This window comes from Rana temporaria, chromosome 2 (genome assembly GCF_905171775.1).
Source record: "Rana temporaria chromosome 2, aRanTem1.1, whole genome shotgun sequence".
NCBI classification, from domain to species: Eukaryota; Metazoa; Chordata; class Amphibia; order Anura; family Ranidae; genus Rana; species Rana temporaria.
In genome coordinates, this window is record NC_053490.1 from 365,519,536 (window position 1) to 365,533,272 (window position 13,737).

Genomic DNA, 13,737 nt, shown 5'->3' on the forward strand with positions numbered 1-13,737 from the left:
GTGTTTTTTTTTTTAAATTTGGGATATTTATTATAGCAACAAGTAAAAAATATTGTATTTTTTTCCAAATTGTCGCTCTTTTTTGTTTATAGCGCAAAAAATAAAAACCGCACAGGCGATCAAATACCACCAAAAGAAAGCTCTACTTGTGGGGAAAAAAGGACGCCAATTTAGTTTGGGAACCACGTCGCACGACCGCGCAATTGTTAGTTAAAGCGACGCAGTGCCGAAAGCTGAAATTTCACCTGGGCAGGAGGGGGGTATATGTGCCCAGTAAGCAAGTGGTTAAAGAGTAACTCCACTTTTGTTGAGAAAAAAAGAACATTCCCCTCTGGGTGATCTATGATCACTGCAGGGATTTTAACAAACTTTGTTGCAGATTCTTACCTTTTGTTATTTTGAAAAAAATAGCTGTATATTTGTCTGTGCCCATGTGCAAATTATTTTGTATGGGAGTGGTTTTATAATTACCAATCAGCTGCTGCACGTGCAAGGCTCTAATGAGGAAACTTGCAGGGTCTGCATCCCTTTAGACGTGACTTCCCTTTCAGAGTATCTCACCAAAAAGACATTTATGTTGCAGTGGACGCTCAAAATCTGATTTGCATCTTAGTGCAGACTTCTAGGAAAATCGGTAAGCCAATCACACGAGCAGGAAATTACATTTCTGGGGGATGTTCTGCACACATCTGTATACAGTACACCTCCAGGTTGCCATATTGCATTTTACAGAGAGTTACAGCGCTGCAGATTGAAAAGGAAATACTTTCTTGAATTAAAAGAGGAGTGGAATGCAGAGAGACATACCGCATTTATTGGCGTATACCGCGCACTTTTTTGCCCTGAAAATCGGGTCCGGCGTCCGTCTGCGGCTTCGGGTGTCCTCTTCGTCGGGTCCGGCGTCCTTCTGCGGCGTCCTCCTCGCTCGTTTCCCGCGCCGAGTTTGAATACTGCGCCAGCATATACCGAGCGCAGTACACTCGTGTATAGTCGGGCAGTCTTGGCTCCTCCCATGCTCACGTCCTGGACGTACAGAACGTGAGCACGACAGTAGCCGAGCCTGCCCGAGTGTACTGTGCTCGGTATATGCCGGCGCAGTATTCAAACTCGGCGCGGGAAAGCGGGAAACGAGCGAGGAGGACGCCGCAGAAGGACGCCGGACCCGATGAAGAGGACACCCGAAGCCGCAGACGGACGCCGGACCCGACGAGGCCGCCGATGGACGCCGCGCAAGACACCAAAACTGTAAGTACAAAATCTTTTTTTCCACAGGAATTTCTGGCCAACTTTAGGGGTGCGCGCTATACCCCAATAAATACGGTACTTTTGCCCTTTTACAAATCATTAGTGAGACCTCATTTAAATTATGCAGTTCAGTTTTGGGAACCAGTTAAAAAAAAAAAGATATCCAAGAACTGGGGAAAGTGCAGGGAAGGCCAAACAAAAACTGATAAGATGCATGGAGAAGCTCAACTGTGAGGAAAGATTAGCTGGACTGAATTTATTTGAATATGTTTAATTATTATGTAACTATGCACAGGGGGTTCTTTAAGGTTAGAGCGGTAATGATGTGGAACGCCATTCTTTCAGCAGTGTCAGTGGGAAGTGTCAATAATTTCAAACACACTTTAAGATGGGCATCTTAGAAAAAAACAATATACAGGAATATGGGAAGTGCTACAGACATGATACATACATACATACATACATACATACACAAACCCACACAGGTTGAACTGGATGGACTGGTGTCTTTATTCAACCTTACCAACTATGTAACTATTTTTTTTTGAGAAGAGACAATTAACCACGTAAGCTCTGGACCATTATGCAGGTAAAGGACCTGGCCCATTTTTGCGATTCGGCACTGTGTCGCTTTAACTGACAATTGCGCGGTCGTGCGACGTGGCTCCCAAGCAAAATTGGCGTCCTTCTTTTCCCACAAATAGAGCTTTCTTTTGGTGGTATTTGATCACCTCTGTGGTTTTTATTTTTTGCGCTATAAACAAAAATAGAGCGACAATTAAAAAAAAATGCAAATATATAAAAAATAATTGTTTTCCTCAGTTTAGGCTGATATGTATTCTTCTACATAATTTTGGTAAAAAAAATAAAAATAAATCGCAATAAGTGTTTATTGGTTGGTTTGCGCAAAAGTTATAGCGTTTACAAAATAGGGGATAGTTTTATGGCATTTTTATTAATAATTTTTTTTTACTAGTAATGCCGGCGATCAGCGATTTTTTTTGTGACTGCGAAATTATGGTGGACACATCTGACACATTTTTGGGACCATTGTCATTTTCACAGCAAAAAGTGCTATAAAAATGCACTGGTTACTGTGAAAATGACAATGGCAGTGAAGGGGTTAACCACCAGGGGGTGCTAAGGGGTTAAGTGTGTCCTGTTGTGTTTTTTTTTACTGTAGGGGGGCGTGGCTGGACGTGTGACGTCACTGATCGTCGTTCCCTATGACAGGGAACAGACGATCAGTGACAAGCCACGGAGAAGAACGAGGAAGGTTTGTTTACACTCACCTCTCCCTGTTCTTCAACTTCTGCGACCTGATCGCGTGACACCGTTGGCAATCGGATCTGCGGGTCACAGAGCTCAGGACTAGGTCGCTAGCATACCGCTGGCGGTGGGCGTGACTCAGGGCTGGGCTCTTAAAGGGGACGTACCTGTACATGCCTGTGCCCAGCCGTGTCCTTCTGCCGATGTATTTCGGCGTGAAGGGGTCCACAAGTGGTTAAAGTGGTTCTCATTGGGCAGAGAGGCAGCAGTTGGAGACATTGGCGCCTGCTGCTGTCAATCACAGCCAGTGAGGAGAGAGAGGGAGGCGGCAGGCCAAGCCACACTTTGTGTGTCAATGGACACACGAGTGCCCCCAGAGCAAGCAGGTTGATATAGGGGAACTCGGCAGCGGGGAGGAGGCAGGATTGCCAAGAAGAGGAGGATTGGGGCTGCTCTGTGCAAAACCAATGCACAGAGCAGGTAAGTATAACATGTGTGTCATTTTAAAAATAGTTGTCTCAGTAGAATCACTTTAGAGGGATATGATCAAACCATGTATGAATACATAATTGGGCCATATAGTGAACTTGGTGTTGTGTTATTCACTTTCAGGTCACCACAGAGGACAGAGGGTACTCTTTACACCTCCACATATGGAAAGGCTTATTCACAATAAGAGCTGTGAAAATGTGGAATAGACTCCCTCAATAACTAGTTCTGGCAAGCTCAGTTGTTTGTTTAACCACTTCCCTACCGGCCCATAGTAAAATGACATCCACAAAGAACCTCTGCCGTTCAGAGTGGACGTCATATGACGTCCTGGGCTTTCCGGGTGGATATCTGAATGATGCCTGCAGCTAGAGGCATCATTCAGATATCCTTCGCTTGTGCCGGCGATTCTGCACAACGTAAGAATGATCATAGCGGCGGTTCCGCCGCTTGATCGTTCTTACAGGCGGCGGGAGGGGACATCCCCCCTCCCGCCGCCATCCGGTGCTTCTCCGGGCTCTCCCGTGCCATCGGGGGCCCGGAGAACGAATCGTCCGGCGCTCGCAGGAAGCATAGAGATGACTGGTGACCAGATGGTCACCAGTCATCTCTATGACCGTCGGAGGACCCGGGCGCGATGTGATGACGTCACGCCCGGGTCCCCGTAAGTAAACAAAGCCGCGATTGCGGCTGCTAAGCAACCACAAGCATGAGATCGGTGAATTTTTTTTCACCGATTTCATGCTTTCCAGCCTGGAGGAGAGATGTGGGGTCTTATTGACCCCGCATCTCTCCATAAAGAGGACCTGTCACACACATTCCTATTACAAGGGATGTTTACATTCCTTGTAATAGGAATAAAAGTGATAAAAAAAAAAAAAATAATTAAAAAAAAAAGTGTAAAAAAAGAAATAAATATATAATAAAAAAAAAAGAAATACAATTTATTTTTTTAACGCCCCTGTCCCCGGTAGCTTGCGCGCAGAAGCGAACGCACACGCAAGTCCCGCCGACATATGTAAACGCCGTTTAAACCACATATGTGAGGTATCGCCGCGTGCGTTAGAGTGCCAGCAACAATTCTAGCACTAGATCTCCTCTGTAAATCTAAACTGGTAACCTGTAAAAAAATTCAAATCGTTGCCTATGGAGATTTTTAAGTACCGAAGTTTGGCTCCATTCCATGAGTGTGCGCAATTTTAAAGCGTGACATGTTAGGTATCTATTTACTCGGTGTAACATCATATTTCATATTTTACAAAATTGGCCTAACTTTACTGTTTTTTCATTTTTTTAATTCATGAAACAATTTTTTTCCAAAAAAAAGGCGTTTGAAAAATTATTGCGCAAATACCGTGCAAGATAAAAGGTTTCAATGACCGTCGTTTTATTCCCTAGGGTGTCTGCTAAAAAAACATATATAATGTTTGGGGGTTCTGCGTAATTTTATAGCAAAAAAATTATGATTTGTACATGTAGGAGAGAAGTGCCAGAATAGGCCTGGTATGGAAGTGTGTATAACTGCCCTGTATGGAAGAGGTTAAAAAAAAAATAAGACCTTGATGCACAATTTATAACTGGATACTATCATGTATAGGCAATAACACCAGGGGTAGTTGATCCAGGGAATATCAGATTGCCTCCTGGGGCATTGGGAAGGATTTTTTATTTGTTTTTGGAGCAAATTGCATCATTATTTATTGGGGATTTTTTATTTATTTTTTTGCCTTTCTCTGAATGTGAGAAGAAAATGTTCAATTCCTATTGTTTTTCACCCCCTCTGTTGGTTTTATTCAGTCCATAATGGTCAAGTAATAGTAGTTTTTTCTCTTTCTTTGGCTTGGACAAACCCCTTTTTCCCCCACGTCAATGTCTCAAAGTTTTGAAACAAGTGAACCGGCCGTTTACTATCTTTTTTTTTTAGCAGGAGATCATCTATTGCAACACCTATATTTCTCTATTGACAGGTAAACTGCAAAAAAGGATGAATGTCCTGTGCTGAGGAAGGAAACAATGAGCTCCATATTTTTCAAATTAAATAGGACAGTTTTCTGTACACTTTAAATTATTGCATATATAAATATATTGATAAAATAAGGTCAGCTGCATACCCTTTTACTGTATCATAGGCTTTATATATTTATATTATATTAATCTCGTACCTGCAAAATACTACATAAATACTGTACTATGAATGAGAGACTACATAAACCTAGAATTCATTTAAAAAATCCTGCCATGTATACACTCAGATACAGTCAGTCAGGCGCTGAGTAATACTTTGCTGCCAGTACTAAACAAAGTAAATTTAGTCCCCTTTTATATCAGAAGTCTCCCCATTACATATGAGTCTCCTATACTGTACATCAGAAGCTCCTACTTAGCATCAGATGGTGTCCTTTACATCAGAGTTCCCTTCGTATCAGCAGTGGCTCCCTAAATCACAGCCCACTTACATCAAGGGTCCCCTTTCAGATCAGGAGCCACCCTTTCACATCGAAGTCCATTTCCATAAGAATAATCGCCAGCATGAGTGCCACCAGTTTGCCAAATAATACCCTACAGCATTTGTGCCAGTAGAAGCAATAATAACTCCCAGCATCAGTGCCAGTTTCTGCAATCATATCCCCCAGCATCAGTGCCAGTTTCTGCAATCATATCCCCCAGCATCAGTGCCAGTTTCTGCAACAATAATCCCCAGCAATGGTGCCAGTTTATGTAATTACCCCCAGCATTGATGACAGTTTCTGCAATAATAATCCCCATGTAAACTGGCTGGAGTAGTTAAAGTGATATTAACATGCTCCTGTCCGGCCTTTAGTAAAATGATGGCTGGGTGGGACATCCCCAGAACCTCCACCCCAGAACGTGCCAGGCACGTGCCCCATGGCCCGCACTGCGTCACGATCTGTCACCTGCTGTGTCCACCAAACACAGCGGATGACAGATCAGTGTACCAGCCTGCTGCCAGTACCATGTGATTGCTGTGACCAAATCACAGCAGATCACATGACAATTGTACACAACGGATGGCATTTATTAATGCCATTCATTGTGTACTATTGTGTCTCTGTGATTGGTCACAGTGATCATATGGTACAAACAGGACCAATCTTAACTCATCTGTACCATGTGATTAGCCGTGGCCAATCACAGCTAATCACAATAGTAAACAATGATGAATATATTTCATCTAGAAAAAGCGGGTGCTATAGCAGTAAAATTCTTATAGTGTGTAAAAAAAAAAATCCAGATCACCTCCCTAGAGTAGAACAGTTTACTATACTTACACTGTACTGCTCTGGGAAATTTCCCCCCAGGCCGTCTACCTTCTATGCAAAACGGCCGCTATCACTGCCGCTGTCTGCTAAAGTTTTTTTCTTTTTGGAGGAAGTCGGGTGCCGTTTGGCTGTTACCAGCGGCACTGCATTCTGGGAGTTGTAGTCTGGAGGACAAGGCAGGGTGTGCAGCACAACAGGGAATGAATGTATTTTTGTCTTCTGTCTGTGGCCAGGGGAGGGGCCGGAACAGAGCCTTGACAGGTTGGACTTTATGACAGAACACCGGGAGGGCACTGATGAAGTGGCAGTGAAGGGCATTGATAGGCTAAACTGGTGGGCACTGATGGGCTACACTAGTGGGCGCTGATAGGGTGCAGTTGCACTGGTGGGCACTGATAAGGTGGCACTGCTGGGCTGCTCTGGTGGGCACTGATGAGGTGGCACTGATGGACACTGATAGGCTGCACTGGTGGGCACTGATGAGGTGGCACTGATGAACACTGGGCCAGAGAAAAACCCATATCGGTCAACCTATAATCACCACCACACCAGTTATATGATGATGCTGTATTGCACTATATAATTACCTGCTCTGTGTAATGGTTTTGCACAGAGCAGCCCAGATCCTGGTGCTCCAGGCTCCCCCCCCCCCCCCGGCCAGTGCCCCCGATAGCAAGCTGATGGCTATAGGGACATTCGTGTGTGCTCGCTGCCAAACCCGGCGGCTCTATGCGTCTGTATGACACACAGAGCCATGGCTCGCCCCCACCCCCCACTCTCTTCTCAGTGGCTGTGATTGACTGCAGTGAGAGCCAAAGCTCACGCTGCTGTGTCTCAGCCAATGAGAATAGAGAAACCCAAGAGAGCTGAGGCTTCTGTGCACATAACTGGATCGAGAGGGGGCTCAAGTAAGTATTAGGGGGGCTGTGGGGGGAGCAGCACAAAAAAATTCAGCCTTTACAACTACTTTAACTCTTTGGGGGGTTGATTAATCTACAATGCTATTTGTATTATGCAGCATGGAGGGGGTTAATGTATGACCTGTTGCAAAGAACCTTATATTACAGCCTCATTGGAAAATGTAAGGCTTCCTTCACACAGGGAGATTTCATTTGTGCCCAATGCAGGGTCATGTTTTACCAGCATTGAGATGCACAGGTGATGTGTGCATCCCAGTGACAACAGTCATATTGCTGTTTTTTGGGATGGCATGGATGCACAGACACAGCTGCTGCTCCCAATGTGACATCCAAGCGGACGCATGGCCCAAACACACCAGAACAAGGCATACTTCTCAAACTGCCAACTGACAGCTTTTGGTGCATACAGTATCTCACAAGAGTGAGTACACTCCTCGCATTTTTGTAAATATTTTATTCTATCTTTTCATGTGACAACACTGAAGAAATTACACTTTGCTACAATGTAAAGTAGTGAGTGTACAGCTTGTATAACAGTGTAAATTTGCTGTCCCCTTAAAATAATTTAACACACGGCTGGCAACAAATACGAGTACATCTCTAAGTGAAAAAAATTCAAATTGGGCCCAATTAGCCATTTTCCCTCCACAGTGTCATGTGACTCGTTAGTGTTACAAGGTCTCAGGTGTGAATGGGGAGCAGGAGTCTTAAATTTGGTGTTATCGCTCTCACTCTCTCATACTGGTCACTGAAAGTTCAACATGGCACCTCATGGCAAACAGTTTGCTGAAGACAAGCAGAAAAGGGCCATGGATTACTGAAACCATGTCCTGTGGTCTAATGAGATAATCTTATTTGGTTCAGATGGTGCCAAGCGTGTGTGGTGGCAACCAGGTGAGGAGTACAAAGACAAGTGTGTCTTGCCTACAGTCAAGCATGGAGGTGGGAGTGTCATGGTCTGGGGCTGCACGAGTGTTGTTAGTTCTCATGGTCTCATTTGTATGTTAAAGAATAGGGATGAGCTTTGACTCGAACATCGTATGTTCGGTCCTTCGTCGAAATACGAACAAAACGGGTCGTTCGCGCCAAATTCGAGTTACGTTTCACAGACCATAATTCACTGCGGCATCGCTGGCTGATGATTGGCCAAGCATGCACTATGACCCGCATGCTTGGCCAATCACAGCTTGCAAAAAACGGAGAGCCATAATTGGCCAAAGCCAGGGTGGCTTTGGCCAATTATGGCTCAGGGGGTTTAGTACACGCCCCACACTATAAAAGGCCGCCTGCAGGTCGGCCTTGTGTAGTGTGTTGCGGTGGTTAAGAGAGGACAGAGAGAGACAGAGAGAGTGTCATTTTTTGCAGGTAGATAGAGCAGGCAGGCAGGCTAGTCAGTTAATGTTAAAGTGTGTAGAGGATATATATACATCCCAGGTGTTGTACATATATTTATACACTGTATAGTTTAGCTAGATCAGTTCTTCCTAATTTACTGGCAGGCAGGTGATTGTGCTAGCTGCAGTATTCTTACATGGTTTATTGCCTGTGTCCTCTGTAGTTTGCACCTAAAGCTACTTGGTGTGTACTGGCCGTGTGCTCTGTAGTTTGCACCTAAAGATTCAGTGATTTTAATGAAAAATGAAAAATTCCTTTAAATATTGTACCTGCTGGGTGTCTATAGTATGCCTGTGAAAACGTCTTTGAGAACCCGGGTCTTGCCCGAGGGAACACGTATCAATGGAAAAAAAGTTTTAAAAATGGTCGTTTTTTCAGGGTTCTCAAAGGAGTTTTCACAGGCATACTATAGACACCCAGCAGGTACAATATTTAAAGGAATTTTTCTTTTTTTTTCTTTTTTTATTTAAGCATCATTAAAATCACTGCTCCTGAAAAAACGACCGTTTTTAAAACTTTTTTTCCATTGATACTCCCTGGGGCCTGATGTTCCCTGGGGCAAGATCTGGGTTCTCCAAGACGTTTTACGACAATAACTTGCATATTAGGCTTTAAAATTAGCACTTTTGAATTTGAACGTTCGAGTCCCATAGACGTCAATGGGGTTCTAAATGTTCGCGCGAGTCAGGAGAGTCAGGATGCCCACTAACACACAGCTTCTTTCTCTATCTGCAATGTAGAGAGCGTTGTGACTCTCCTGTAGTCCAAGGGAGGGGGCAAGCATGACACTCCACACCAGGGGGAAAGCCTTGCATTACTGTGTGGATTTACAGACAGAAGAACAGGAAGTGAGGATTTCTCAGAAGAAATAAGGACATTTAAAAGCAAAATCGAAGGATGAGGTAAGTGAAAGAGGACTGCACTAAGGTAAAAGAAGCTATTTAGAAAAAAAAGATTGTACCTTTACATCTTTATAAAGATAGCTTCATGTACACTGCTGCTGGTAAACAGACGTTTAGGAGCAGTTGGGCGTTTTTTTCAGCTGCTCCTGAACTCGCCTCTTGTAAACGTGTGCAAAAATGGTTACTCATGTTTAGCCACGTTTTGTTTACAGACATTTTTATGGAGATACATTTTTGACCATTTGAAGAAAAAAATAAAGAATAATTTGAAAACACTCCTAAACGCAAACGTGGCTGGACGCGGCAAAACTGACATTTTTAAACGTCGGTTACTATCTGTCAAGTTACAATCGTCCAGGGGAGGTTTTAAACCGTCCCATTTACTTTAAGCCTAAAGCACATATAAAAGTCCACAGATTTACAATCTGAGTATACAAGGTCCATAATCAATGAACAATCCATCAGGACACCTGTCTGTGGAGATACATAAGCACAATGCTATGACTGGGCAAGTATATGATATTTTGAAGAAAACAGTTTTTCTCTGAAAATAAGACCTAGGGTGATTTTCGGGGATGGCTGCAATATAAAGCCCTACCCCAAAAATAAACCCTAGTTAAAGTCCTTGTAAAATCATGTAATCCGTTATGCAAAAATATTATATAATGTGCAGTGTGTCTCCTTGTTTAACTTTATTGTGGAAAATACCTTATTTCCAGCGCCGCTGGGTGCTCCCGTGCCCTGCCGGAGCTCTTCTCCTCTCCTCCCGAGTGACGTCAGCAGCCCCTCCCTCTGCGCAGGCCGATGTTAGTGAGGATTTTGGCCTCTCCCTCTGCAGTATTTGGAGCTTGGAAGAAAAGCTCCAGGGGGTCACATGAGCACCCAGCGTCACTGTAAATAAGGTATTTTCCACAATAAATTTAAACAAGGAGACACTGCACAATATATAATCTTTTTACAGAACGGATTACATGATTTTACAAGGACTTTAAGGTTTATTTTTTGAATTACAGAATTTCACAATGAGGACTCCTGAGCTGACAGGGGAAGAGGGGGAAGGGAAGACAGGGGACACAGGAACTTTTTTGTACATACCATAAATAAATAACACATCCTCGGAAAATAAGCCCTAGTGTGTTTTTTTTTTGTAGCCAAAATTAATATAAGACCCGGTCTTATTTTCAGGGAAACACAGTATTAGTTATCTATGAAAAGTACTTTTCTACAAGAAAGTAACCCAAAGTTCAAACAGCAATCACTTCCCATATGAGTTTCGCCATAAGTTCCGTAATGTCTAATAACACAGCATGTCTGGCTCAGAGGATCTACCACAGAACAGAAGGTCACTCGCTGTACAGAATGAATTGGACTAGTTACATTTTATCCAGAAGATTCTGTCCTTGCTTAAGGCCAGAAACCTTTCTGCTAGCTCAGTGGACCAGAACATATGCACCTGCACCAAATACATTTTAATTTGAGGCCAACAATACTTATGCAAAGGAGAAACTTTGCAGTGGGTGCACATAGTGAGAGAGATGTTTATCCGCGAGCAATGCCCTCTTCTCTTACACTGCCGAGTATGTTCTGTCAGGATTCCAAATCCCCATCTGTCCCCTGCCGTAATGAAAGCCAGTATAACGTAAACAGAAATTGTTGCCCTTATGTTGGTCATCCGACCACATTGCGTCTTTTTTGTGTGTGTATCCTACCTCTATGGCCGGATGTGTACAGTGTGCTTAGATCCAGGTAGGTGTTTACCTATATATCCCTGGATGCGTGTCAGCTGAATCTTTCTTCATACGAAGGGGTCTGATGCTATGGGCGGGGAATCAATGCCCCGAAATAGCTCTCTTCTGCTTTAGCTCAGCCTGTTTGTGTGCGACTTCTGCTTTCTTTTTGACTCACCAGTAAGGAGGGATGAGATTTGAAAATCTGGAGAAAACCAAAAGCTGAGGTGCAACACAGAAACCAAGGGGTTTCAAAGTGATATTTTGCTACTGCTGTATAAATAAATATGAAAAATAACCAGCAGAACAGTCGCTATAGACAATTAGATGCCTTGGGTAGCTAAGCCCCCTATTATACTATACATTTTGTGTCAACTTTAAATAAGACAGACACTGAACAAACGAACAACAGCTGGACCATGAGGTAAATACACAGTAACAAGATGCTGAGCTTTAGCAGACACTGAAAGTCACTTTGTTCTGTAATGAACACAATGTTCTTCCTTTGATTCCCTTTTTTCAAATGACCCTTGAAGTATCTTTTAGCCCAGGTTCACACTGGGTACGATTTCCTTCGATTTGAGATGCGATTTCACATGTGAAATCGCATCTCAAATTGGCGGGATTTGCCGGCAATTGTCGGCAATGACACTGTCCTAATCGGTGCGACGCCGCATCTGCGGCTCTGCACCGATTTCAAAAAGTAGTTCCTGTACTACTTTTTGCGATTTCGCGGACGAAATCGGGACTGCCAGCGGGAGTGAAGCCGTGCGAGTTCAGCCCAGTGTGAAGCAGGGCTCAAGGCTTAATTTCCATGGACGTTTTTGGACGTTTTTACAGCCACTATTCTGAGCTTTTTTTGCAGCTTAAAAACGTCTCTCCATGTTAGTCTATGGCCTCATGCCCACCATGACGTTTTTGAGCTGTAGATGGCTGAGCCGTTTTTAAGCTGTAAAAAAAAACAGGACCAGTGCGTTCTGAAGCTCCAGCCTTAGAGCTGTAAAAACGCTAGACGTTAAAAAACGCTCAAAAACGATAAAAACCGCTACCGCAGCGTTTTTGAGCTCCAGCTCAAAAAAAAAAAACATGGACAGGCGTTTTTAACCACTTAACGCCTGCCGCACGACTATTTACGTCCGCAAAATGGCACGGACAGGCAGATGGGCGTACTGTGGCGGCGTATCGATCGAGTGATCCCTTTTATAAGGGAGACTCGATCAATGACATCAGTCCTACAGCCACAACCCCCTACAGTTGTAAACACACACTAGGTGAACCCTAACTCCTACAGCGCCCCCTGTGGTTAACTCCCAAACTGCAACTGTCATTTTCACAATAAACAATGCAATTTAAATGCATTTTTTGCTGTGAAAATTACAATGGTCCCAAAAATGTGTCAAAATTGTCCGAAGTGTCCGCCATAATGTCGCAGTCACGAAAAAAAATCGCTGATCGCCGCCAATAGTAGTAAAAAAAAAATTTTTTATAAAAATGCAATAAAACTATCCCCTATTTTGTAAACGCTATAAATTTTGCGCAAACCAAATCGATAAACGCTTATTGCGATTTTTTTTACCAAAAATAGGTAGAAGAATACGTATCGGCCTAAACTGAGGAAAAAAAATAAATTATATATGTTTTTGGGGGATATTTATTATAGCAAAAAGTAAAAAATATTGAATTTTTTTCAAAATTGTCGCTCTATTTTTGTTTATAGCGCAAAAAATAAAAACCGCAGAGGTGATCAAATACCACCAAAATAAAGCTCTATTTGTGGGGAAAAAAGGACACCAATTTTGTTTGGGAGCCACGTCGCACGACCGCGCAATTGTCTGTTAAAGCGACGCAGTGCCGAATCGCAAAACCTGGCCTGGGCATTTAGCTGCCTAAAAGGTCCGGGGCTTAAGTGGTTAAGCTGTAAAAAAGGCTAAAAAAAGTGGCTGTAAAACGTCCATGGAAATGAAGCCTTAGGTCTATGCAAGATGCTCATATAAATTGGAACTCCTGTATTTATTTTTTTCTTAATAAAGCCCAACATGGTAAAAGAAAAAAAAAAAAAAACTTTCTGCGCAATGCTCACCTCTTCTTTAGTGCCATCCCCTGCTGACCTTCCTGCCTAATGCCCCGTACACATGATCCGAATATCGTACGACAGATTGTATGACTTTTTTCGCTTAATAGTCGCAAGTAGAAATTAAATAGGTTATTAAAGTCACGAAAATTCTCATACGACACAAAAAAAAAAATTCGGAAGTGATGTCATGTGTTGTAATGTATTTGTATTATATTTTCAGACGAAGACTGTACTGACTAAAGGAAAATCGTACGATCGGATAGCATGCGAGAACATTTTTCGTGCATGTCCGATAAAATCAAATCGGATGAACTATCATGATCGGCTCTCGAAAGCTCTGTACCAACGATCCGATTATCGTACGATTCTTCCTCGGACGGCTTTTTTCGTACGATATTCGAATCGTGTGTACGGACCATAAAGTCCAGTGCAGCT

The 13,737-nt window shown here is 43.2% G+C and overlaps 1 protein-coding gene across 5 annotated transcripts in view; it reads right to left on the minus strand.

Moving 5' to 3' along the window:
• The window catches only part of TFEB (transcription factor EB), a 111,519-nt gene that overhangs the window by 42,398 nt on the left and 55,384 nt on the right, over positions 1 to 13,737 (minus strand). Inside the window, exon 2 of one of the 5 annotated variants that reach the window (XM_040337672.1) lies at positions 10,210 to 10,392. The exons of the other annotated variants lie outside the window; for them this stretch is intronic. The gene's annotated coding sequence lies outside the window, so the exon portion shown is untranslated. The remainder of the gene's footprint in view (positions 1 to 10,209; positions 10,393 to 13,737) is intronic. 5 annotated transcript variants of the gene reach the window in all.